This window comes from Dermochelys coriacea, chromosome 1 (assembly GCF_009764565.3).
Source record: "Dermochelys coriacea isolate rDerCor1 chromosome 1, rDerCor1.pri.v4, whole genome shotgun sequence".
Taxonomy (NCBI): Eukaryota; Metazoa; Chordata; order Testudines; family Dermochelyidae; genus Dermochelys; species Dermochelys coriacea.
This window is the reverse complement of record NC_050068.2, coordinates 337,025,161-337,051,649: the sequence shown is the minus strand read 5'-3', so window position 1 is coordinate 337,051,649 and position 26,489 is coordinate 337,025,161. Positions and strand designations below refer to the sequence as shown.

At 45.7% G+C, this 26,489-nt stretch overlaps 1 protein-coding gene and 1 long non-coding RNA gene across 4 annotated transcripts in view; one reads left to right on the top strand and one right to left on the bottom strand.

The window, feature by feature from the left end:
* Positions 1 to 8,720, bottom strand: part of GRM3 (glutamate metabotropic receptor 3) — a 149,449-nt gene extending 140,729 nt beyond the window's left edge. Inside the window, exon 1 of one of the 3 annotated variants that reach the window (XM_038387021.2) lies at positions 7,701 to 8,720. The gene's annotated coding sequence lies outside the window, so the exon portion shown is untranslated. Of the gene's footprint in view, positions 1 to 7,042; positions 7,276 to 7,700 lie in introns of those variants that run through there. The other 2 variants (XM_038387023.1, XM_038387024.2) reach the window with 2 other exon arrangements.
* On the top strand, positions 7,226 to 26,107 carry LOC122456800. Its single transcript, XR_006275875.1, has 3 exons — positions 7,226 to 7,313; positions 8,770 to 8,886; positions 25,626 to 26,107. It is a non-coding gene; the product is annotated as an uncharacterized LOC122456800 (long non-coding RNA).
* Positions 26,108 to 26,489: the final 382 nt, after the last annotated feature.

Sequence of the window (26,489 nt, the reverse complement as noted above, 5' to 3'; positions counted from 1 at the left end):
GACTCCATCCAGGTGTGACATTATCTAATTAAAGTATGACCATGCAAACCATTGTTGCTACCACTATTATATAATTGCAGCAAACTTTATACAAAGTGTATACACGTAGCCAGAAAGGGTTAAGCATTCTGCAGAATAAATGACCCAGAGTCAATCATTAGAGAGATGTTAGAATACTATGAAGTGTTAGAACACCAATGAAGTGAGGTGTAGCTCACGAAAGCTTATGCTCAAATAAATTTGTTAGTCTCTAAGGTGCCACAAGTCCTCCTTTTCTTTTTGTGAATACAGACTAACAGGGCTGCTACTCTGAATCCTATCACTATGTAAATGGTAATTAAGGCCATTCCACGCTAAGTAGGCTAGAACTTTGAAATGCAAGCCTGTATTGTTAGAGAATTGAAGATGATATTAATTGTATGTGTTAACTATAGCTTGTTAAGTGTTAGCCATGTAAACAGACAGTTCCTGTCTGTCACTATAGCTATTGATTTAATGATCAAAAGGGAACATTTAGATGAATCGTGGGTGAAATAATGTCATTGTCTATATGCCTTTTAAAGTTTGTGATAAATGGCTTAATGGACAAATTATTTTATGTTAATCCATGTAGTTAATTACCGGTGAGGTTTAGGAAACAGAAGATTACATCAAAAGCCTGCTGTTCAACCAGGACTGTATGGTCAAGTGGTTGTTAGAAAATTGTATAAAAGACTCTTGGGTCCTGATCCTGTCATCTCAGATCTGCTTTATGCTTCAATGCAGGGGAAGCTTAAGCCAAAAAATTGAGATCCCAGTTCTGACTGGACCACTCTGAATATAAACATTGGACTATAACCTGTGAACTATTTTTAAAAGAACTCTGCATCTACAAAGCTCACCATCTCTGCTATGAATCTGAATCTCAAGATTAACTTATGTCTGTATGTATACTGATCTTTTAACCTATACTCTCTCTCCTTTTTTAAAAAATAAATTTTAGTTTAGTTAATAAGAATTGGCCATAAGCATGTATTTGGGTAAGATCTGTAATATTCATTAACCTGGGAGGTAATGTGTCCAATCCTTTGGGACTGGCAGACCTTTTTTATATGATGAATAAGATTTTCATTAATTCTCATCATATTCGACTTGGGAGGCTAGGTGGAGGCCTGAGGCTAGGTTACTTTAAGGGGACTGTGTTGTTGATTTCTCACCAGTGAGTATAATAGAAGCTGTTTTGTGCTGGCTTGGTAAATCTAAGTATTGGAATATCCACCAGCTTTGGGGATTGCCTGCCCCATTCTTTGCAGTTCACCCTGATTGAGTGACCTCAGCTGGCTCCCCTGGGATTCTGGGCACACCAGGGCCCTCCCCTTTTCTTCCACCACACTCTTCCTGAGTGATGCAATTTGCTCACACAGGTTTAGTCATACCATCTTTACTCTGGTTTCTCTGTAAAAATGTGTAGGCACGCATGAACTTTCAATTTTTCCCCCATTTTCATATCTCCACCTGGCTGTCTGATATCTCCTTTCATGTGACTCACTGCCACTAGAAATTCGGAGCAGTGAACATCAACTCCCTGATATCTCCTCCATAAACCTCTCCCTTCTCTATCACCATCATCCTTTCCACTGAATACGATGTCATCCTTGATGTTATCTCTCCCCCTCTCCTTGCCAAATTCAGCTACCTCTATGCCACCTCCAAAATTCACGCCTTCCTTGCCATTGCAATCTCATGTTTTAATTACTGCAGCTTCTCCTCCTCTACTCTTAACTCTCTCCACTTCCATCAACCCAAAATGCAGCTATCTTTCTTTCCCCATTGCTCTGACCACATTTCAGTCATCCTTGAATCTTCACATTGCTCTTACACTTACTCCAGGCCCAGCTTGGCCTTCTTCTCCTCATGTCATTTCTCCACTGCCTGACGCTCTTCGTGTTCCTCCCAAGCTTTATCACTCATCACCCCATTTTCCTCTTCAGCCATTTCTGACTTTTGTGCCTATTCCCACGCCATCCATTTGTACCTGAAATAACCTCCCCATTTGAAGACTCAAGGGCCCCTCAGTTCCCTACAAGGAACCTTGGAAAAAATCTTTATCCATGAAGTGTTCAAGCTCTGCTGTGCGTTCCCTACTTAATGCATATCCTGTCTTGTTTTTCCACCATCTCCATTTGTTCATGGAGCCTACACTCATCAAAATAAGTGGCAAAGCTCCCACTGACTGTAATGGTGAGGGATAGAGCCATAGGTCCCATTCAGCAAGGTACTTAAGCATGTGCCAAGCTTTAAGCATATGAGCAGTCTCAATGAAGTCAATGGGCTTACTTAGGTGTTTGAAGTTAGGCACATGCTTAAGTACTTTATTGAATTGGGACTTTCAATTGTAAATTAAAATTGGGGCTTTCTTCAGTGTAGACACTTGCTACTGGTCATTGCTGTGCACCTTTATGGTACAATAATGATTATCATAATGAGGCTTGTGTCTGCATCTAAGAACAGACTGTAGCATAGAATGATCTGTTTAGTTATTCTTTTACAATTGAGTTTTTATACCATTTTATGCTACAAGATATGGGGTAGATCCTTAGCTGGTACAAATGTGTGTAACTCCATTGATTTCCATGGAGTTATGCTGATTTACACCAGTTGACAACATGGCCCTATAGCTACTGTGACGGGGCAAGGCCAGATGCCTATGGAAGAATAGTGGGAGATAGATATATTAGCTCAAGGCTAAACAAATCTCTTGTACCAGGATAAGTGAAATGGCAGCTGCTCCAGGTCAATTAAGATACCTGGGGCCAATTAAGAACTTTCCAGAAGGCAGGGAGAACGGTAGGTTGATTGGGACATCTGAAGCCAATCAGGGGCTGGCAGAAACTAGTTAAAAGCTTCCCAGTTAGTCAGGTGGGTGTGCATGTCAGGAGCTGTGGGAAGTTGCGTGGTTGGAGAGGCTGAGTAGTACACACCATATCAGGCACAAGGAAGGAGGCCCTGAGGTAAGGGTGAAGTGGAGCTTGAGGAAGTGAGGGCTGCTGTGGGGGAAGTAGCCCAGCGAATTGTACATGTCATGTTTCTAAAAGGTCAGCTACCATAGCTGATACTACTAGGGTCCCTGGGCTGGAGCCCCGAGTAGAGGGTGGGCCCGGGCTCCCCCCCCCCACCTTTGTCCCCTGTTTAATCACTGAGACTGGGAGACAATAGAGACTGTGCAAGGAAGGATAACTTCTCCTCACCTCCCTTGCTGGCTTATGATGAAAATGGCTCAGTAGACTGTGACCCTTGTCTCTAGAGAAAGAAGGGTTACGTGGAGGGTCACAGTGAGCCTCTGAGGCTAGCAAAATCCGCCAGGAAACGCGGGACCCATGGAGGCAAGGACAGAACTTTGTCACACTACATAGTGTGAAGACTATTACCTACATTTCCATTTGGTTCCATTGTAGCTGTGCATAATGGCATTACAGTGTTTCCAATTATATCATTTTAGCGTCACAGGGCCAATATGAAGATAAAAGGAATATTGGGATAGATCCTCAATTGGTATAAATTCATGTAACTCCATTGACTTTAGTGCTGTTTGATTTCAATGGAACTGCATTGATTTACATTCACTGGTGATCTGACACCACTGAGTTAACACACAGCTTGAAACTATGTATTATATTCCTTGTAATATTTGCAGAATGCTGAAAAAAAAATACTGAAAAACCCTGCAGTAAATATACACGGCAACGGTTTCACTGGCATTGCCCATTGGATTCTGTGCATACCAGAGGAGGCAGCAATAGCCTTGCCTCCCAGGTGGTAGAAACTGAAACACTTTTGTAGACAATTGCTTTTTTTGTCTGTAGCAATGGAAAAACTCACACACACTTGCGCTGAAGTTGTTCCCAGCCTAGAGTTGGATACTACAAAGTCTGAGAAAATCTTGTCTTTTGTCCTGGAAGTTCTACTATTCAAATAAAGAGGCGATTTTAAATGAAAAGATGTGTTTTACACAAGACCTCTTGTTGCTGTGTCCCACTCCTTTTCATCAGTTCAGGGCTAGAGCATCACACTGCAATCTGCCCTGCGGAAGGGGTAGCACATAGCTGCACTATCCCAGGAGCAGAGCAGGGAAGAGACTCGATCTCTTGGCTCCCAACTTGTTCCAAGGGGGAAACGAGCGTAGAGAAGTCACAGATTACTTTCCCCTCCGCACGGCTTGATGCATTGCTGTGGTGGATGGAACCAAATCCCTGCCCATTCGCCACCCCTTCATGGAAAGGGGAGTAGTGGCCATGGGGAGACTGCATGTGCATCTCATGCAAAGGAGTAGGGGAGCACCATACGCCACCATATTTCCCTGCATATGGCAAGGGACAATCGACCCTAGCTTCTGATCAAGAATGGGCCTGGATCACTTAGTGATAGCCATCAAATAAATGCTTAAATAAATAACCATCAAATAAATGCTCAAATAACTTTGTTAGTCTCTAAGGTGCCACAAGGACTCCCTGTTCTTCTTTCATCAGTAAACTTGACATCAGTACTTGGAAAGAGAAGCCAGTCGATACTACATGGATTTCTTCACCAGGGTTTGAACAACTCTCTGCACTTCTCATTATATATGTTTACACACAAACAGTAATACCGTATTATCCTGTATTGTGCCATGCAGTATTGATAACATTGCTGTACAGCTTCTTGAGAGCTTTGGTGGATGGGTGCTTTATAAACAAAATGATTAATTAGTATTATACTGTATGTAACGAGAGACAAAGTATTGAAATTCTGGTCTCTAATGGAGTTTTAATAAAAAATAACAACCCTTCTGAACCATCCTGTGAGAATTGAATAGAGAATGATCTTTCCTGCAGTGGAATCCTATAGGATGCTTCAACAAATGTATAGCCAGGATCTCCTGCTTTACTAAAGTCTACAGGCTTGATTCTGAAGTCGCACTCTTAAACCAGATCCTCAGCTGGTGTAAATTGGTATAGCTCCATTGAACTCAATTACACCAACTAAGAATCAGGACCATTGATGTCAAACAAATTACCCCCGGTTTACACCAGGGCAAATCAGATTAGAATTAAGCTCCATAGGGTTTTACAGTGATTTGTACAGAACCTATTAGCTACAACACTATTAAATTCTATAGGATTTTCCCCAGGGGCTATCTTGTTTGCACAAAACATCTCTACACATCTTCCTTTCAATACCAAGATGTAACAGTAGAAAGAAAAGGAGTACTTGTGGCACCTTAGAGACTAACAAATTTATTAGAGCATAAGCTTTCATGAGCTACAGCTCACTTCATCGGATGCAACCTTAGAGACTAACAAATTTATTAGAGCATAAGTAGCTCACGAAAGCTTATGCTCAAATAAATTTGTTAGTCTCTAAGGTGCCACAAGTACTCCTTTTCTTTTTGCGAATACAGACTAACACGGCTGCTACTCTGAAAGATGTAACAGTGTATCTTCCCTTCCCCCACCCCATTACTTTACTCATTTCTAAATTAAATTCCACTTAAACAGCACAGACCATTGCACTGCTGAGTATTCTTACCTCTATGTTTCTTTTGCTTTGGGGTTCGAGCTTAGTTTCAAAACTTGCTCCAGCACATATTATCTAAACATAAAGATGCAAACAAGATCCAGAGAGGAACTTGATCGCCGTACCATGCCAAGGATTCACTCTTTGAATGATAGCATTCTGTTACATTTACCAAGGGTGGCAACATTTACATTAAAAATCATCATTTGCAGAGGAGTATATAACTAGGCCATCAATAAAAACAACTCAAACAAAACAAACAGCAACAAAAACCAGTGTCTCAGTGCAGGAGCAAGATTTATATTCTAATGTTATATTCTAAGATTTATATTCTAATAGCAATTTTGCTTATTTTTAACTTGCACAGCAGGGGAAAAATGGTGGGCATTTTTACTTAATGTTGATTTTCATTCTTTTACTTCTAAAATGAGTACTCATAGAAACAATGAGGTTTGGTGGACAGTACTGATTGGTATATTTTGGAAGAGGTAGGGGAAGACTGTGTTATTTCACAGTAGACCATAACCATCCCTATTATTCTGCTCATTAATCAATTAATTAAGAAGGATTCACACTGATCATTAATCTATCCTCGAGGACAAAAGGCACTATATAAAATTGTCCTCAATTTGGAAAAAATGCCTTTACTGGTATTTTTGCAATTGCAACCCTCTTTAGAGTAAATTATGTTTTCTAATCATTGCATGTATAAAATATGTAGTTAGTAGACTAACACTTAACAGCTTGGAAGCATTATAAGGGAAATGTATCCAGAAATGTATTGTCATTGTTCTAAAATATATATTTAATCAGGTGGAAAATACACCTTTCAAATTGTTTTCATGCAGAATTAACCAATCTGAAACATGTATTTACACAAGCTTAAATATTTGCTAGTCTGCCTCTTAAGCGATTTGGTTTCTCAACCTTCCAAGGAAGATTTTTTAAAATGAATCAACCATTTAGAATATGTTTTACATCGTCTTCAGCAAGTGACATAAACTGTGAAAAAGCTGAGAAAAGTTAAAACTAGCAGCTTTATCCTTAACTCAGCCCAAAGCAGTGTTAGTCTGAACTCTATTTTTGTGTTTTGCTTGGTTTGAATCAAAATGCTACGATTACTGAAGTTTGGGGATTTTTAATAACTGAAGCTGTAGGATAACTTGGAAAAACCGTACAGACACGTAAATATGTGTATTATTTCTTGCTTCTGCACTCATACATATTTATGTACACATGATATACATACCCATTATGTATATGCATAAAAGACACCCACCTTCAGAGAGTTGTCAAAATATACATTTGTATGCACAGATACAACACAAAGATAGTTACACACATGTGGCTAGATGTATACATATAGACACCTATAGATAGGCACAAATATGGACACAAACACACCTGTGTATAGACACACATACACAAAGGGGCACATGGATGCACCCAATATATAGGCATATTCACATAGGCACACACACAAATATAGAGATAAAATACATTTACTCACACAGATATGCACATCTATGTACACCCGGCTGGATACACGCACATATAGTTATTCTGTATCTTTTACAGAACTCCCAAGATTGGGATCCTGGGGAACAGCCAAATCCCTGCAGAAATCGCTAAGGCGCCCGTCAATGCGCTGCGTTTGCCCACATCTCTCCCTCCCAGCCTGCTCCCTCCTCCAGACAAGACCATGCGGTGAACTAGCGGCCGGCTAGCAGCTTGCAGGCTCGCTTGCCCGTGGCCACCCGCGCTTGGGAACCAAACGGACAGTAAGTTCCGGCTCCAGACCCCCCCCCCCCCCCCGCAGCGAACCTCTGGGGAACATCTGGCTGCAGCCGCTGTGCCTGAGGTGAGCCGGCCGGGGAGCCCGTGCCCCTGACCGCCGCCGGGTACCACCGAGTCACGGCGCCGAGCCGACGCGACTGGCGATGGGTTTGCAAACCAGGGAAAGCCCCGGGGGCTGGGGGGGGGGGGGCTCGCGCCCCACCTGCCCTGTGCAACCATTGCAGCCCTCGATCAGCCTGCCCCCCCCCCCCATCCCTGCATCTCCAGGCGAATACACCCGCCCCCCAGCCCAATAACTCCCCGCGGGAGGGCGCCGCAAGCCGCGCCCGGGCAGTGGGCAGCCGCAGCGGGGCCGCGGTCGCTCGCCTTACCGTGCGGGAAGGTACCTCCCGGCCGGCCGGCGCGGCTGCTCCTGGGCTCCCGCTCGCTGCCGGGCTCCGCGCTGCCTCCCATTTGCCCTTTCAGATCCACGAGGGAGTTCGCCCGCCCCCCCCCCCCCCCCGGAAGGTCCAAACTTGTGCGAGGAAAGGAGAGTCTCCCTCGGCCCCCCCCCCGCTCTGGACCGAGTCCCGCTGGCAGCGCATCAAGGCCTCCCGTGCGCGGGGGTGGGGGGGGGGGGGAGCTGGCGGTGTGTGTGTCGGGGGGGGGGGGATCTGCGCTCACCAATTAACCCCCCGCTTCCCGGCTCCTCCCTTCTCCTGAGCCCGCTTCTTCCCGTGCACCGGCCCCACGGGGGGCTCGCCTCGGCCAGGCTCCAACCGGGGGCTCCCTGCTGCGGAGCCGCATCTTTCTTCGGCTCTTTCTTTCCCCTCCTTTCAGCTCGGGGGGAGCTGGGTGCAGAGCCTTAAATTACCAGCCTGGCGGGGGCTGTCAAGAGAAGGGAGGCGAGGAGGGGGGGCAGATTTTGCAGGCTTCCCTTTCCCAGCCACCACCCGCTGCCCGCCGATCCGCTGCCGGCGGGAGGGGGGGGGGCCGGGGGTGTAGGATTATTTCTCTAGGGCTAACTCGGAAGCAGGAGCATCCTGCGCTCCCGGGCGGCTGAGCGAGTGCACGAGCCGCACACGGAGCAACGCGATGAGCGGCTCTCCCCGCAGCTCTCCACCTGCACCGGCAGCCCGGGCAAGGACGGCGGACGCTGCTATCTCCTAGCAACCCCGCATCAATCTTCTTGGGAGGCTCCTAAAAAGTTCTGATTGGAGGAGGGAGGAGGGGAGCCACACCCCTGCGAGGATGCTCTGGGTGCTGCCTCGTTGTGCTTTTTTTTTTTGCCTCCTCACCAATCCAGGAGAGATTCAGGGGGAGAAATTCCAAGAAGGGGCTGGCATGCAGAGCCAGAGCTGTCTGCTGGGTCCTCTGCTCCCTGTCTGCTTCTCTGTCTCCCTCTCTCTCTCTCTCTCAGCTGGTTCCAAAGATCTACTGTGGTTCTCTCTTTCTTTAAAGGAAAAACAGCCTCCCCCTCCGGCCCCAACTCTGCCAGAGAACAGCAAAGAGGAAAAATGGGCACCAGGAAAACAAGCCAGAGTGCAACAAAGGCAGGAGACAGAAAGCCAAATCAATGTAAACAATCTAAAATGTATAAAGATATATTTTCAAATAATCAGGTTTGAAAGGAAAATTTGGCTTGAAACCCCACAAACGTCAGAGGACAGTTAATACGGGGTAATGGATCTAAAGGGAGACAATTAACCATCATGGGATGAATGAACCAGAGAGGTCAACGGGTGCAAATCCATTGACTTCGGCTAGGGTGAGTTTAAACAATGCTGCCAAGCAGCTGCATGGGGGACCGCAGTGTGATTTAGTGCTCATGCTCCATTGCCGGGTGTTATTATTGAGTAAAAGCTGGCTGAGATAACAACTAGGGACATCTCCTTCATGACAGCTCTGGCTGGGATATTTTGCAAGTTTCCCAGCTCCTCCTGTTTAACAGGAAACTTCTGGCCCCTATTCCCTTAACTGAGCAAGCACAGCATACACTATTTATTCCCTCCCCACTTCAAGTCAGGCTTGGCCCCCCTCCCTTCCCTCAGCATGTGTGATGTAGGAGTCTGGGGAAGGTGAAGGAGGACTCTGGAGCATTGTGGTCATAAGCCTCGAACAAGGGACTATGCATTGGGCCCCATGTTGTTCGAAGCAGCCCTGATTCCAGTGACGAATTAAGCCAATTTAAAAAATAACCCTATCTCTGGTGTTTAATATTTAATGTTATTGAACAGCTGTTTGCTTTTGCAATCCAGCCCCTGCGTTTGAGCTACTTGGGCAATTGTACAGGAGTTCTGTTCCTGGGAGCCAATGGCAATTGCTGAGATGTGCCTGCTAAACTGTTTCATTGAGGCCATCAATGAAGCAAAGAGCAGACCATCAAGGGCTCTGTTCTCCTCTGGGCTTACACTGCTGTACATCAGATGTAACTCCACGGGAGTAAATGCATTTTCATCAAAGTAAAAGAGGAGAGAGGAAACTCTGCCCCCAGTGCTTTAAATCATAACGTTGTGTAGTAGCGAACCAAGCCCTGCTCACCTTGTTCATGCTGGTGAAGTCTGGCTGTCAGCTAAGAGTAGGAAGGGTCTGATTCTGCACTGACTTGTACCTTGCATGGTCACTGTTCAAAGTGAGTGTGAAATATTACCATTTGGATTCAGTAGCATTTAAAACCCACTCTGGGATTGGCCAGCACCGGGGTGGATGGAATAAACAGGGTTCAGAGATACTGTGGGGCTTGCAACAGTGGTGAATTGGCATAGAGATGTCCTGGCCACACCCCCTCCTGCCCCCGGACACCCCTGACATGTCCACTGAGGACAGTTGCACCTCTGCAAACTCTGACCCTGGTGGAAAGGCCCCTAGTACCACTGCTTTTTCCACCAAATGCATCCGATGAAGTGAGCTGTAGCTCACGAAAGCTTATGCTCAGATAAATTTGTTAGTCTCTAAGGTGCCACAAGTACTCCTTTTCTTTTTGCGAATACAGACTAACACGGCTGCTACTCTGAAATCTAGTACCACTACTGTGCCACATGGGGGCTTCACACCTGATTTATGGCAACAATGAATCAAGCCCTCTGTACATAGTTTGCACAAGTGTAAATGACACAGGGGCTTCAATCCCAGTTTTCACCACAGCCCCTTTTGACTGACTCTGTTGGCCTAAAGGGGTCACTTATTGCTAAGGCTAAGATTTTGTGATGGTTATTTTTAGTAAAAGTCATGGACAGGTCACAGGCAATAAACAAAAATTCACGGAAGCCGTGACCTGTCTATGTCTTTTGCTGCTGCGGCTCCATGGTTTCCCCTCCCACCATGGTAGCTGGGAGCTGAGGGGTTCCCCCCTGCCCACGGTGGCCGGAAACTGCAGGGTGACCATGTTTCCCAAAGAGAAAATGGGACACTCGCAGCCGCTTGCCCAACGTGTCCCGCTCCCCCCATGCGAGGCTGTTGCCCGTCACTGGAATCCTGAGGAGGGCCCCCTCAGGAGTCTGTCACCTGTCCCAGGAACTTTGCAGGGAGCCCCCATCACTTGTCACTGCTGTCGCCTGTTGCGGGAACCCTGCCAGGGCCCAACTGGCTGTAAGCTCCAGAGTTTTGCAGCCCCTGGGGCTGAAGCAGAGAATGTCATGGAGGTCTCTGGAAGTCACAGATTCCCTGACTTCCATGACCTCCATGACCTCCATGACATAAATGTAGGCCCCCAGACACATGGTTGCAGGTTGGCTCTATGCCCCACAACAGTGTTGTAAAATTCAGTTAATTTCTGTCTATGAAGTGCTTTGAGATCCTTGGGCCCAATACCACATTCCTTGCACATCAAAACTCCAATTGACATTACTGGAACATCAGGTGCTCAAAGCAGGATGGTTTCCTGGAGAGGGCACTGAACTCGGGGCTCAAGAGACATTAGTGCTACGCATGGCTTTAGTAGAGACTACTTATGTGATTTATTGGTGGGCATGCGGCAGAGGGCTTCCGAGAACTCGGCCAGAGTGAGAGGCAGCTCTAGATGGTCTCGGTTGCCCACACTGACCGCAGGGAGTTCATCCCAGAGCACTCTGCAAGCGTTAGGATTGGTTGGATCCGGGGAGAAAAGGCTTGCATAGAAGGCCCTGGCCCTCCCGCACATCTTGTGTGATGCTGGGCAAATTTTCAATCTCTCTGTGCCTGAGTTCCTTCTCTTTAAAGAAGGGATAACAGCTGTGAAGATGAAATTAGAGCTCAGCAGGAACCGGGATTTCTGTCCCAAGGAAAATTTTGCATTTCTGATTTTTTTCCTCATTCTGAATCAGAAAGAAAAGCTGGAGATGTGAAATTTTTCATAGCATTTCAAAAAAAATTTCATTTCAGAAGAACCCAAATGGATTAAAAATACATATATCTGGTCCCAGGTCCATGGGTTCCCATGCAGCCCTCTAGAGGGTGAGCTACCAAAGTGCTAGGAACCTGGAAGCCCAGGCAACCCCAGCTCCAGTCCTGAGGAGTTTGGGGAGGTTGATGGGTGGATGAACTGGCAGGTAGGTAGTCTGGCCAATCTGCCTGTCTGGTTTCTGTCAAAAGTTTCAACAGCATCGACAAGTTCCTGTTGAATATTTTGATTCCATCAGATCATTTCCCAGTAGTTCTGCCAGAAAAATGTCAACCATCTCTAGATAAAATCCATTAATGATTGTGAAGGGGGGAGGTGAGGTCAGATACTATGGTGATGAGGGCCATGTAACTACCTCAGTAGATAGAACAAGCATGCAAGATCAAGCCTCTAAGTGCCTAATATTATTACTTAGAAAAACCCTAGATGTCTTAATGCTGCATCTGGAAGAAGAAATTTTAATATGAAATTTATTTTCCCATCTCAGTCTGGAAGGTATAAGTCAAGGGAAAATTAAAAGTGTTTTTCATGGGATTTGCCTTCATGAGCTACCCACTAGTGAAATAATGGGTTTTAGTGCTGTTGATTAAAAGCTAGATTAGTTTCAAATTGGCAGTTGAGCTTACAGATAACATTTTTATAGTAACCTCTAATGAACAGAGGAAATTGTTTCACAAAAACTCATAAATTTGATTAACAACCTCATGCAGGCCCAGAAAGAAAAACAAAGGGATGGTTTCTTATTTTAAGTAGCTTTTAAGATCAGCTTTAGTACCATACAGTGGTCACACGTGAATACTTGCTAATTTGACCTTAAATAACTAGTTCTGGTAACCTGCATATATGCAGTGTTTCCTATACTTGCTATTGGCAAGTGCTTTGCTGAATTGGGGTATTATCTAAGAAAAATGGTAGGAGTACGTGTGTGACCACTATATGTGATAATGATAGTAATAATACCTAGCTCTTTTACTGTGCTTTTCATCAGTAGGTCTCAAAGAACATGTCTACATAGCTTTTTAAAATCCACAGTGGTGAGTCTCACAGCCTGGGTCTACAAACTGAGGCTCACACTATGGTGCTAAAAACAGCTGTGTAGATGTGAAATTCACCACCCTCCCCAGGTTTGAACGTCTACATGGCTGTTGTTAGTACAGTAACATGAGCCCAATGAGCCTGTCCGTAGACCCCGGTTCTGAGACTCACTGATTTTAAAATGTGGGTTTTAAAATGCAGCCTAGACATACCGAAAGGGCTTTACAGATGAGGTCAGCATCATTATCTCCATTTTACAGATGGGGAAACTGAGGCACAGAGCAGTGAAGTGACTTGCCCAAAGTCACTCAGCAGGTCAGTGGGCAGAGCCAGGAATAGAACAAAGGATTCCTGAATCCCAGACCAGTGCTCTAGCCACTAGGAAATATTACCACCTTTATTAATTATAGGAGATTAACACTAGGCGACATCCACATTTTTATTTTTAGGGGCAAATCTTTTCTCCAGCCCTGAGCCTGAGTAATATTATGGGGATGGGTGGGAGCAATTCTCCTTCCCAGGCTGTGGAACAGAAGGAGGATAAGGTAACACAATCCTGATTAGCCTAGGGCCGGATCATGGCCCATCTTGCAGGCTGGTTCAGGACATAAGGACTTATGATACTCCCTTGCAGTGGCTACTAACTTCCTGCAGAACACTGTTTCCCCCGCCACAGGTTGGAGGGGAGCAAGCTAGGAGGAGAATGGGGGAAGTGTGATGTACCACACCAGGTGTGATTGTGCACTATGCAAAGGTCTGGTGCAAGGACTTAGGGCTGGTCTACACTACAAAATTAGATCGCTTAACTATATTGTTCAGGGCTGTGAAAAATATCACTCTTTGTACCATGTAATTAAGCTGACCTAAGCCCCTGTGTAGACACTGCTGTGTCAATGAAGAATTCTTCTGCTGACCTAGCTACTGACTCTCAGAAAGGTGGATTTACTACAGTGATGGAAGGGGTCTTCCGGTGCTGTAGAAAGCACCTACACTGTAGCACAGCTACAGTGTTTCTAGTGTAGGCGAACTCTTAGGCCATGTTTGCACTACAAAATTATCAACCTAATTTACGTCGGCATACAGCCGCCCCAGTAATTACATCACTTGTGTGTGTCTACACTTTGTTCCTTGCATTGGCGGTGTGCGTCCTCACCAGGAGAGTGTGTATCAATTGCACTGTCAGTGTGGGGCATTGTGGGAAAGCTCCTGAAAGCCAGTAACAGTTGATAGAAGCAACGCAGTGTCTACACTAACACTGCATCAACCTAACTCCATCAACCTTGACTCTACATCTCTTGTGGAGGTAGAGTTATTAAGTCAGTATAGCTGGGCAGTTACAACGCTGGGAGTGAAATTTAAGTGTAGACACTTCCATAGTTAGGTGAATGTAAGCTGCCTTGCATCAGCCTAACTCTGTAGTGTAGACCACGCCTTAGATTGTGACTCTCTGAGTCTCTTTGTGGGGCAGCACTGGGCAAAGCCACACAATTTAGCCCTCAGTAAGAAGATGTGTCACTGGTGTCTACCCTGATTCGTATAGTGATTGCTGCTTACGTTATTTTTCATCTCTTCTTCTCCCACACTCTAATATTCAGAATCAATGGGCTTTCTGATCAAAACCAGACAATCATTCTGTTCTATCTATCAAGTAGATTACTGGATTCTGGATATTGGTATCATTCAATACATTTTGCTTTTGACTTAAGTCAGCTTTAGGCTTCTGGGCATTATAATATATTTATTAGTATTCAAGCTGTTACCAATTTTGTTTCCTTTAAATGTAACCAGTCTGTTAGAAATATTTCCTTTCTCCCCTCCACAGAAATTACTGTATTTACATGTTTTCTTTAAGGTGCTTGCGAATTATGGACAAGTTGGCTTTGCTCTTGGGGGTTTCTGCAACATTGTCAAGTTCTGAGCCACTTAAAGCATTGGCTGGCTTGATATAAAGGATTGTTTGTGACTCTAAAGTGGCGTGTTTGCCAAAGAGTTCAGCACAGTGCTGTCAGTGACAGTGACACATAGAATCATAGAATCATAGACTTTAAGGTCAGAAGGGACCATTATGATCATCTAGTCTGACCTCCTGCACAATGCAGACCACAGAATCTCACCTACCCACTCCTGTAACAAACCTCTGACTTATGTCTGAGCTATTGAAGTCCTATTGTGGTTTAAAGACTTCAAGGTGCAGAGAATCCTCCAGCAAATGACCTGTGCTCCACGCTGCAGAGGAAGGTGAAAAACCCCCATTGCCTCTGCCAATCTGCCCTGGAGGAAAATTCCTTCATGACCCCAAATATGGTGATCAGCTGAACCCTGAGCAGGTGGGCAAGACTCACCAGCCAGATACACAGGAAAGAATTCTCTGTAGTAACTCAGATCCCACCCCATCTAACATCCCATTACACAGGCCATTAGGCCTGTTTACCGCTAATAGTCAAAGATCAATTAATTGCCAAAATTAGGCTAGACTTCTGTTTGCTTGTAACCCCCATCTACCTTTATTCCTTATACTTGGCATCACTTAATCCTCTCTCTGTTGGATTAAATAAACTTGTTTTACTTTTGATCCAAACCAACCCAGCGCTAGGATTGAACTAGGATTGAGGGTGTATGTCAAAGCCCAGTTACATTAACGAGTTGCAGTGCATTGACTCTGTAAAGACGCAACAAACTTATTAATGTCTGTGAGTGTCCCAGGAGAGGGCTGGACATGACCCAAGCAGGCAGACTGGGGTAAGTCTAGGACCAGGGGCAGGGTGTTGGAGTCACTCTGCAAACAGTAACCGGGCAGTGGAAGCCAGGCTGTGACCCACATGCTGGCAGCCGGGATCTGGGCTGTGAGCCAGAGCAACAGAGCACTAGAGGCCCCCAGAACTGCAGGGCAGGTGAGTACAGAACCCCCCGCTTGTCTGGGTTGAACCCCAAAACATCACAGTGTGGTTAATGGGCTACGCACTGTGCACGACTTCCTTTATAATGCTATCATATCTATGACCTAACACATACAAAGCCAGGCAAAAAATCTACATTTTCCCATTAACTCAAGATAAGGGCTTCCTGTGAAATAAATACACTCACAGCCCATAGGCAACAGCTTTGCAAGTCTGAAAACTCCACTTTAGCCTATTTTTATTATGCCAGTTAGTGTATTTCAGATTCCCCTCACACTGAGAATCCATCTGGACATACCACTGTCTGAATATCCTGCTGAGAATTTGCATTGCCCCTTGTTGAAAATGAAAGGCTAAATTTAGAAGTAGGAAGTTTGTTAAGTTCTTCTGGTCAATGATATTCTAACTTTTTAAAAATTGGGTTAGGATTTTGCCTTGCTATTTTTTTTTTTGGCCACAAGAATTTTAATAGCAATCCCATCTCAATACAGGTAGGATGACATGGTTAAAAAGCTTGAATAAATGGGCAACGCTCCATTGACGTCAATGGAAAATAAAATCGGTAAGAACTAAAAGTCACAGACTGAGGATCTGGCCCATGTTTTAACAAAAGCAAACATTTTTCCAAGAGAAAAGCATTTGTGTGCTCGGGGTTCTGATAAAAACACAGATTAAAATACTCAGGGCAGAAGGCAACTAAAATATTTTTCAACTATTTTAAAACCTCCAGTTTTGCACTCCATAATCTTCTGCAGAATAAAGATGTCTCCTCTAATTTAAAGAAAAAAGAAGCAACCCTTTGTCACTACAAGAGAATGGAAAGAATGGTATGATTTGCTTTACACACAAAAAACAATGTTCAAAGAACATTATTAGGATTGTAAAGTCAAGCACTCAAACGCTAGGACATATCAGAATGAAGGTTGCCTGTATAACCTTAATTAGTCCCCCTGGTGCATATGCATTATGATACAGCCTTAATTACATACTATTTTTTTCACAGGACCCTGCCTCATTCAGTGCACAGAATGGATGAACAGCTATTCAATATTTTTTTTTAGCCTTGTTGTTCTATGTGTGGCCTTGACCTTATTTACTTCACACTGTTCAAACCCTGCCGTGAAGACAGAATTATTAATTTGCTAATTGTCTTCTTTATGGAGCTCATAAGTACTGTATCCACGTGTTTCACAACCCCGCCCCTCGCCCCATGAGATGAGGGAGTAGTATTATCTCCATTTTATAGATAGCCAACTGAGGCACAGAGAGATTGAGGTCAGAAGTGTCCACTAATTTTGGGTTCCCAATTTGAGACACCAAAGACCTGATTCATCAGATCACTTAGCATTATGACGCACTTTATGTGTTCAAGGCACAGATTCTATTGACTTCAGCTGCAGCTGTGGGTACTCAGCACTTCGGCAGATCAGATTCCCCCCCCTGCAAATAATAATATAACAAAATTCAGCCTGAGGCAGAGACCTGGCATGGAAAGCCTACACAGATAATAAGGTTTTGGCAAAGCTCTAAGCAGCAGAAAACAGAGATTTATAATGGGAAATGTCAGGCAACCTTAATAATAGGTGATCCTACCAGCCTTGCCTATAGTGGAATCCATAAACTATTTATCATGTTTTTAATTAGGAAGTGGTAGGGTTGCCAGGAGTCTGGTTTTTGACCTGAATGCCTGGTCTAAAAGGGACCCTGGCAGCTCCGGCTGTTAAAAGTCTAGTCAGTGGTGCAGTGGGGCTAAGGCAGGCTTCCTGCCTGCTGTGGCTCCACACGGCTCTCAGAAGCAATGACATGACCCCGTCTGGCTCCTAGGCATAGGGGTAGCCAGGGGGCTCTGTGCATTGCACTTGCCCCAAGCACCAGTTCCACAGCTCCCATAGGCTGGGAACCATGGCCAATGGGAGCTGTAGGGGCGGCGCCTGTACATGGGGCAGCACGCAGAGCTGCTTGGCTGTGCCTCCACATAGCAGCCGGAGTGGAGACATGCCACTGCTTCTGGGAGCTGCCTGAGGTAAGTGCCGCCTGGAACCTACACCCCTGACCCACTCCCATGCCACAACTCAGTGCCCCAGTGTTGATCGCCCTCCCGCCCTCCGAACTCCTCAGCCCCATCCCAGAGCACGCTCCTATACCCCAAATCCCTCAACTCCAGCCCCACCCCAGAGCCAGCACCTCCAGCCAGAGCTCTTACCCCCCCATGCACCTAACCCCCTTTTCCAGCCCGGAGCCCCCTTCTGTACCCTGAACCCCTCATTTCTGGCCCAACCCCAAACCCACAGCCCCAGCCCAGAGCACGTACCCCCTCCTGCACCCCAACCCCCTGCCTCAGCCCAGAGCCCCCTCCCATATTCTGAACCCTTGGCTCTAACCCCCAGTCCAGAGCCCCCTCCTGCACTTCAAGCCCCTCATCCCAGGCCCCACCCCAGAGCCAGTACCCCCAGCCAGAGCTCTCACCCTACCCACACCCAACCTCCTGCTCCAGCCCTAGCCCTCTCCTGTATCCTGAACCCCTCATTTCTGGCCCCATCCTGGAACTTGCAGCCCCAGCCCAGCACTTGTACCCCCTCCCACACCCCAACCCCCTGAGCCAGCCCGGTGAAAATGAGCGTGTGAGTGAGGATGGGGACAGCGAGTGACAGAAGGATGGGGGGAAATGGAGGGAGTGAGGGGCAGGGCCTCAGAGGAGGGGCGGGGCAAGGGTGTTTGGTTTTGTGAGAGTAGAAAGTTGTCAATCCTGTGGAGCTGTGTTTGTTGGGAAGACCAATTAACAAATGTCAGCAGGCCTGATCAAAAGCCCAGTGAAGTCAGTGGGACTTTCTATGCAATTCACTGGGCTTTGGATTATGGCCTTCAACAAAAAGAACTGTATGGTTGTAAAGTCAAAGTCTTAGGGAAACGCTGTTTTTGAAAAAAAATCTTCTCTCTTTCCTGTGTCACCTGGTAAAGAATCAGCTGCTTTCAACATTTCACACCCTTTGATGAGATTTTTCCTGAAAATGCTGAGCTTTTCATTTTTGTAGCTTTTTGTCCATTAAAGTTTAATCTTGAACATTTAAGTGACCATGTGAGAGGCAATAATAATAGTAATACTCAGAGCTTCTAGTTTTCACCATTAGAGCCTTAATTAATCCTCTGAACACCACTATAGAATTACTTTACCATTTGTGGAAACTGGGGAAGAGCGATTAATGGCCCAAGGATGCAAATTTTGCTCTCATTAAGCAGTACTTGTGAGAATAGTTCCATTGACTCTGAGTGAGTGCTGCTCTGTAGATCTAATTCTCCTTTCATTTACACTGATGTAAATCTGAAGAAACTTCAATGCAGCGAATGGTTTTATCCAAGTGTCAGACTGTTGTGATGTTACAATCAGGGCCAGCACAAGTAAGGGCTGCAGAATGAGGCCCTAAGTATTCAAGATGACAGGGGGGGAGTCATTGGCAGGCCAGGGATAGGTGCCAATCCTATACTCTATATGCTCTCATCTTTCTCAATGCAGATACAGTACAGAATTATGAAGAGTGGGGTTATCTCGACACTTTCTTAGTATTTAATAATTAGTTATTCCCACCTAGTAACCGCATAGTTATAATATTTTGATACAATTGGGTGGTGTGTTTCTATTGTTTGTGAGAGAGTCTATTCATTGGAAATTAGGAATTGGCAAGCTGATGACTCAGAATGTTAGGCTCGATTTGTAAGTATGCTTTGGCTCCTTTGTGCTACTCCATAGATAGAACACAGCTGTAGATCAGGATTAAGTGGCCAGTTAGGCTGGGATTACGGCAGTGTTGTAATGCTGGAGCAGTGAAAAGCAACCAAGTGTGGTGGGTAAATGTGGCCCATAGTGTTGAAAAGTATTCAAATTTTCTAATTGGATATTGTAGATTGTGGGAAGTGCCTAGAGTTGTGGAAAAGCATCATAAACATAAACACAGAATTTAGTTAATCCACCTTTGCCATGAAATACTCCAGCAATAGCACTTGATGTTGCAAAGTGCTAAGAACTCTAACCCTGATCCAGCACTTAAATCATAGAATATCAGGGTTGGAAGGGACCTCAGGAGGTCATCTGGTCCAACCCCCTGCTCAAAGCAGGATCAATCCCCAATTTTTGCCCCAGATCCCTAAATGGCCCCCTCAAGGATTGAACTCACAGGTTATCAGGCCAATGCTAAAACCACTGAGCTATCCCTCCCCCAACTAGCAGGATGCAGTTCACAATGACCACACACCATTCTGTTTTAGTTTTGAGTCATACAGGCTGCACCTCGGTATTGTAAAGTCTCTGGGGGAGGGTCCAGTTAAATTTGCATATTCTACACACTTCACTTAGCATTCAGAGCAGTGTTCAGCTACACTCCTGTCGAAACAGCAGGACGCTTACTGAATTCCTTGCCCTCTGTAAATCTCCCATGGGCTTCAGTGACCATTTGAATGTACAAAGATTGCAGCTCCAATAATAAGTTATTCCAAAAGAGCTCATTTGTGCCCTGTTGGACCAGCCCAGTTTTGGGGGCAGATCACTAGGAAGGCTTGGGCTGCCAGGAAGCAAAATGCTCACTAGATCTCTCTGATGTGTAGGGGGATTGCACCTGCTATTACAACCCTGTAAGGGGTGCAATCTCTTTCTTCCTTGATGGTCCCAAGGACAGTTGCAGAAGAATGGAGAGCCATGGTCTGACCCAAGGGATCAGAAAGATCCCTTAAGCACTGATCACAAGGAGTGCCCTTCTATCTGGATCTTACATGGGCTGCTCAGTGGGAAAGGTAGAGGTAGGGGGCAGAAGGATCCAGGGTACATCTGGGAAGGGCCAGGCAAAATATGACCTGAAATAACCCTAAAGCACTATTATCACAATGTGTATATACACATGTAAAGACTCGAGGTAGCACTATGTTCAGAGATGATTGTCAATGCATCTATTTACTCTTCTAATCTGCTAGTCACAGATGAATAATAAAAAGCGAATCAAACAGAAAAAAAGACATTTCTGAAGTGAAAATAGAGACCTTTAAATGGTATGTGAATGCAAGCAGTGCATGTCTATATACTCAGCTAAGATAAGGTGTTTTCTTCAAAGTAAAAGAAATGAAGGGCAACGTTGAAGTTAAATAGTGTGGGCCAGATCCCTAGCTGGTGTAAACTGGTGCAGTTCCAAGTTAGTTCCCAGGGTAAGTTATTAGTAATTATTTGAAATACAGTCGCACCCAGAAGCTTTAACAGAGGCATGGTCCCATTGTGCTAGGGGCTGTGCGAACACTTAGTGTTTGTCTTCACTGCAAAGTTAACAAAAGTGTTGCCCCCTAATTAGAGTCCCATCCACTCATGAATACACTTCACGTGAGTGCTGCCCTGCTTTTAACTTGAGTTCATCAGCCTCAGAGGGGGTACATCTGAAGCTCAAGTGAGCTCGACTTGTCAGCCGCTACCATGACCACTCTATAGTTTGGACACAGGTTAGTGCTGGTAGCTCTCCGTTTCCTTCCCACAATTCCACCCCCCTTGTGCCCAGAAAGCCCAGGCAAGTTTTCCTATAGTTCACAGGGAGAGTATTCATCAAGGGGCTCAACTACCATGGGATGTGCCCATTAAAGTCTTAGTGCCCCACATGAACGAGTGCAGTGCTTCCAGGACAGCCTCTCAAGGGTTATTTCACAGTGTGGCCGCTCTCACTGGAGCTCGGCTGACTCGGGTGCCAGTAACTGGAGTTAACTCTGCAGGGAAGGCAGAATGCGAGACAAGTCCCTGCCCCCAAGAGTCCACAATTCCAGTGATAAGACAGACAAAGGAAACATTATTCGCCCTGTGTTATGGAAGGGGAGCTGAGGCACAGAGAGACTGATCAGGGCCAGACTCTGAGATGGTGTAAGTCAATGGAGCTATGCTGATTGATACCAGCTGAGAATCTGACCCTAAGTGTCACAGACAAACCCAGGAACTGCATCCCAAGCCAGTATCTTAACCACCTTACCCTTCCTGCTACTAGCATCCTCACTTACTGAAACGGAGGAGACTTTAAAAATCCCATTTACTTTCCACTAGTGACGCTGTTTGTTTACTTTTTGTTGGCACAGGACAATGATGATAGACTGGCCAGTATCACTCAGGTTTATATAGAGACTTCCCTAGTCAGTCGCATACATTTTATTGCAGCGGCATTATGCTGAACTGTCTGGACTGCAGACAATTCAATTAAAAAGAGAAAATTGCAGTGGAGCTTTTAAAAATTAAAAGCAAAAAATCCCGTCCATCCTCAGATTTTATAACCTTACTCTTACAAGATCAAGATTTGGCGTACATTTCTTCAATAAAGATGCAGAAATAACACATCTATGGAGAAAATAAAAAAAAATATGATATGGCTTTATTTTGCATTTCTGTGTTACCTTGCCTTATGCACAAAACAGAAAATGGTTTTTAAAAAGAAGCAAATATGCAGTTTTGCTATGAATGTCAGACATAAATATTTCAAACATTACTATAATTAAGCTAACAGTTATCTTTTGGCCAAGACTTAGGCTTGGTCTACCCTACCAATTTATGTTGGTATAACTACATCACTCCGGGGTGTGGAAAAGCCAGAGTGATGCTGTTACAGCGAATTAATGCCCAGTGTAGACAGCATTATGTCGATGGGAGGGCTTCCACCGTTGACATAGTGACCACATCTCAGGGAGGTGGAGTACTTATGCCAGTGGGAGAAGCTCCTGTCATGGGAGTTGATAGCTGTGTGGTAAATTACAGAGCCTGTGATTTACCATGAGCTGTTGACTGTCTTATCTGCATGCTGCCCACTAGCCCTTCTCCCTGAGACTTACTCTAATAGTCCAAAAGGAGTACTTGTGGCACCTTAGAGATTAACAAATTTATTTGAGCATAAGCTTTCGTGAGCCGATGAAGTGAGCTGTAGCTCACGAAAGCTTATGCTCAAATAAATTTGTTAGTCTCTAAGATGCCACAAGTACTCCTTTTGTTTTTGCGAATACAGACTAACACGGCTGCTACTCTGAAATCTAACAGTCCAATCACCTGAGCTGCCATTAAAAAAAACAACAATCTGCCACAAATTTATTTTACCCCTAAATTTGGATTTCTCTCCTTTTCCTCTTCCCCTAAAATTACCCCTGCCTTAGAGCCAGGAGGGACAAGATTCAGGTCAGGCAAGATTTTCTACATCAAAAAGTGTCTCAGTTTTGAAGTCTGACATCTGCCAGCCCTCAGTGATCAGGAATGGGAGGTTTCTACCATGAGAAAGGAGGAGTCACAGCTTTTTGATGGAACTCAGCACTCCTTTTAGCCTTGGAAGAACCTGAGCAATGGCATCACTAAGGTGCCAGTTAGGGAGGGCTGGGGGTGGTGAATGATCTCTCCCCGCCCCCAAAAAGGTTTTTGCTCTAAGTTCCCTAGGCTGTAGAGCTGAGGTTGGGGTCGGTGGCTCAACCATTTTTAAGCACTGATCCCACATTAAATCAGTACAGTTGCTGCTGGAGCATCACTCTGGCTGAGTGGTTGCAATGCCACTGAAATTTCACTCAGCCGCCCCCTGCCCAAATGAAGCCAGGCCAAATTTCAGAGGCTGGCATTGTGACCTGGCGCACGGGGTCACAATGTCACTCAAATTTGTCCAGGGCTCCCATCCATCCAGACAGAGGGGTGGGAGGGTGAAGGGGTGTGTGTGTCTGTTTCTCTCTGGTGGAGCACAGAGGAGTCTGCCAAAAAATGCACTCTTGGTGACTTCAGCTCATGGGTTGTGTGGGTAAGAGAGAGGGGAGTCTCTCTGGCAGAGGGAGACCTGGGGTCCCTGTGGCAGGGGAGGGGGCTATGAACAGGAACTGGAAGTAGGTCCTTGCTGGGGGGATGGGTAGGGCAGGGACTGGAATCCCTCCCTCCACTCACACAAGGAATATCAGAATTAGTGTCCCTGGACCCGAGGTGTCCAACTTTAATGCCTTGACATTTTCAGTACAGTAAATCTATTTTAGGTCATTTTTAGAGGTTTTTATGGTTCCCCCTGGGCCAGTCACAGCAGGACTCATGGTAACGAAAACCAGTCCTGCAAACGCTTATGCACGAGTCACTTTATGCATGTAAATGGTCCCACTGCACCTAAAAGTGAATTAAATGGGGCTACTGACGTGTAAGGTCACTTAAATGCATAAGCGTTAGCAGCATTCACCGTAGGGCACATGGCTTTCCAGGCTGTAGTTTCTTTCAGTGCTTGTTAGTGCAAAGGGGACTAGCACATGCAGTGCTAAGGAGAAATTATTTCCACATTCTTCAGGCAAACTGCTGTTGCTTTCCCATTGCTAGAAATAATCAGCAACAAATTAATGTTTGGTGATACTGTTTTTTTTTAATTGGCAAACAGAGAATTTGTGCAGAATATTTCAAGTTCTGCAGGCTGTTAAATGACTATCATACGCTAGGTCTATGAAATCATTTGTTAAAAGGAACTCACTGTGTTTTGCCTTGTTCTTCCTCTGCCGTCTCTGTCTTCTTTCCTCAGTCTGTTCTCTCACCTCATAGATCTGCCTTTCATGTTGTCTCAGTCTCTGGCAGGCTCCATGCTTTCCCTCCAGCTAACTTCTATAATGTTCAATGGCTTTTTAATTCAATGGCTTTAAAGATCTTCCTCCTTTCATCTCTCCTAGGCATTTTTATTCTCTCCTGAATCTACCTCTTACATGTCTGCTGATTGGTGTTCTTTCTAATATGTTCATTTGTCTGCCTTTACTCTGATTATTAAATATATTGTGTTAGTGCAGGGGTGGACAAACTATGGTCCGGGGGCCACATCTGGCCCGTCAGATGTTTAAATCCAGCCTTCGAGCTGCTGACGGGGAGCGGGCTTGGGGGCTTGCCCTGCTCCATGTGTGCCGTAGCTCCATGTGACTCCTGGAAACAGCGGTATGTCCCCCCTCTGGCTTCTACATGTAGGGGCAGCCAGGGGGCTCCGCATGCTACCCCTACCCCAAACACCGTTCCCGCAGCTCCTCTTGGCCGGGAACTGCAGCCAATGGGAGCTGTAGGGGCGGCGCCTATGTATGGGGCAGTGCGCTAAGTTGCCTGGTTGCACCTCCGCATAGGAGCCAGAGGGGGGAACATGTCATTGCTTCCGGGAACTGCCTGGGATAAGCACTGCCTGGAGCCTGCCTGGAGCCTGCCTGGAGCTCTGACACCCTCCTGCACCCCAGCCTTGATTCCCCTCCCACCCTTCAAAGCCCTCAGTCCCAGCCCAGAACATCCTCCTGCACCCCCTACCTTTCATCCCCAGCCCCACCCCAGAGCCCACACCCCCAGCCGGAGCCCACATCCCAACCCTCTGCCCCAGCCCAGAGCCCCCTCCTGCACTCTGAACTCCTCATTTCTGGCCCCACCCCAGGGCCCGCCCCCCCAGCCAGAGCCCTCACCCCTTCCTGTACCCCAACTCCCAATTTTCTGAGCATTCATGGCCCTCCATACCCAAATGTGGCCCTCGGGCCAAAAAATTTGCCTACCCTGTGTTAGTGCCTCGCAGCCCCAACATGGATCAGGGCCACATTCTGCGAGGTGCTGTACAAACATCTAAGAATGTCCCTACCCCAAAGAGCTGACAACTTTCATAATCATATCATGAGCCACAGCTATTAGGAGCAGTTTATTATCTGACAATCTCAGCTTTCTTTCTTTTTTTTTTTAAAGTATATTTCTAGTGCTTATGGTTGCACAGAAAACCTTGAGAACCCGGACTCTAAATGTTCCAACACCAGAAGGCAAATAAAAAGAACCCAACATTTTGTATTTTTACAATGTCATAATTTTAACCCAATCTCACAATTTGGGGAGGGGGAGGGGGCTGACTTGTGATTTTTGAATGCATGGGGTTACAAGCTGCATCGCACCTTTTGCTAAAGCTGTCTATTCCCCTTTTAACCTTATCCCAGTCCCATCCTTATTCTTGTCCTTCTCTGGCCTTTGCATGGGCTATCTCTCTCTCTCTCTCCTTTCACAGGGTTTGATCCTGCAGTGCTCCACTCCAGCAAAACTCACACTGAGCTCAGCTCTTTTGATCTGGAACACTTCTGCTTCTAGATGAAGGGAGCTAGCAGAACTAGCGTCCTTGGAAGATCACAGCAGCACCATTTCTACTGTGGGATTCAGTTCTATGGAATTGTTACTGGTGAGAGGGGCTTAGCCCTCGGGCCTCATCCCATCCCATTTATAACACTTCAAGTGATAGAACTAGGGCTCTTCAAGTGCTTTTGACAATCCCACCCTCAGAATTTGTCACTCACAGGTGAACCCCTTAGAGGTGACACCTAATGTTCCTGATAAACAGCCCAGTGTAATAATTAACCTCCAAACAACTGATGTTTTGCGTCACAGTGTTCGACTGTTATGTACGGCTTATTTCTTTCATAAGTGTGTAAAGGGAGAAATATTTCTACCCCTAGATGGGAAACAGGATCTTAGGGCAAAATGTTATTTTCCTGTTTTCATCTTCCGTGTACAGCCTTATATCTGACCTAGTAAAGTGTAAAACACCCAGGTGATGGCTTTCAAAGTAATTGTTTTCTGAACAGAGCCAAGAGGTTGAAAGAAATATATCCAGGTGACTATTTCTGCTGTTTAGGGCAGGGGTGGGCAAACTTTTGGCCTGAGGGCCACATTGGGGTTCCTAAACTGTATCAAGGGCCGGGTAGGGAAGGCAGTGCCTCCCCAAACAGCCTGGCCCCCGGCCCCTATCCTCCCCCTCCCACTTTCTGCCCCCTGACTGCCCCCCTCAGAATCGCCCACCCATCCAACCCCCCTGCTCCCTGTCCACCAACTGCCCCAACCCCTATCCACACCCCCGCTCCCTGCCTCCTGCCTCCTG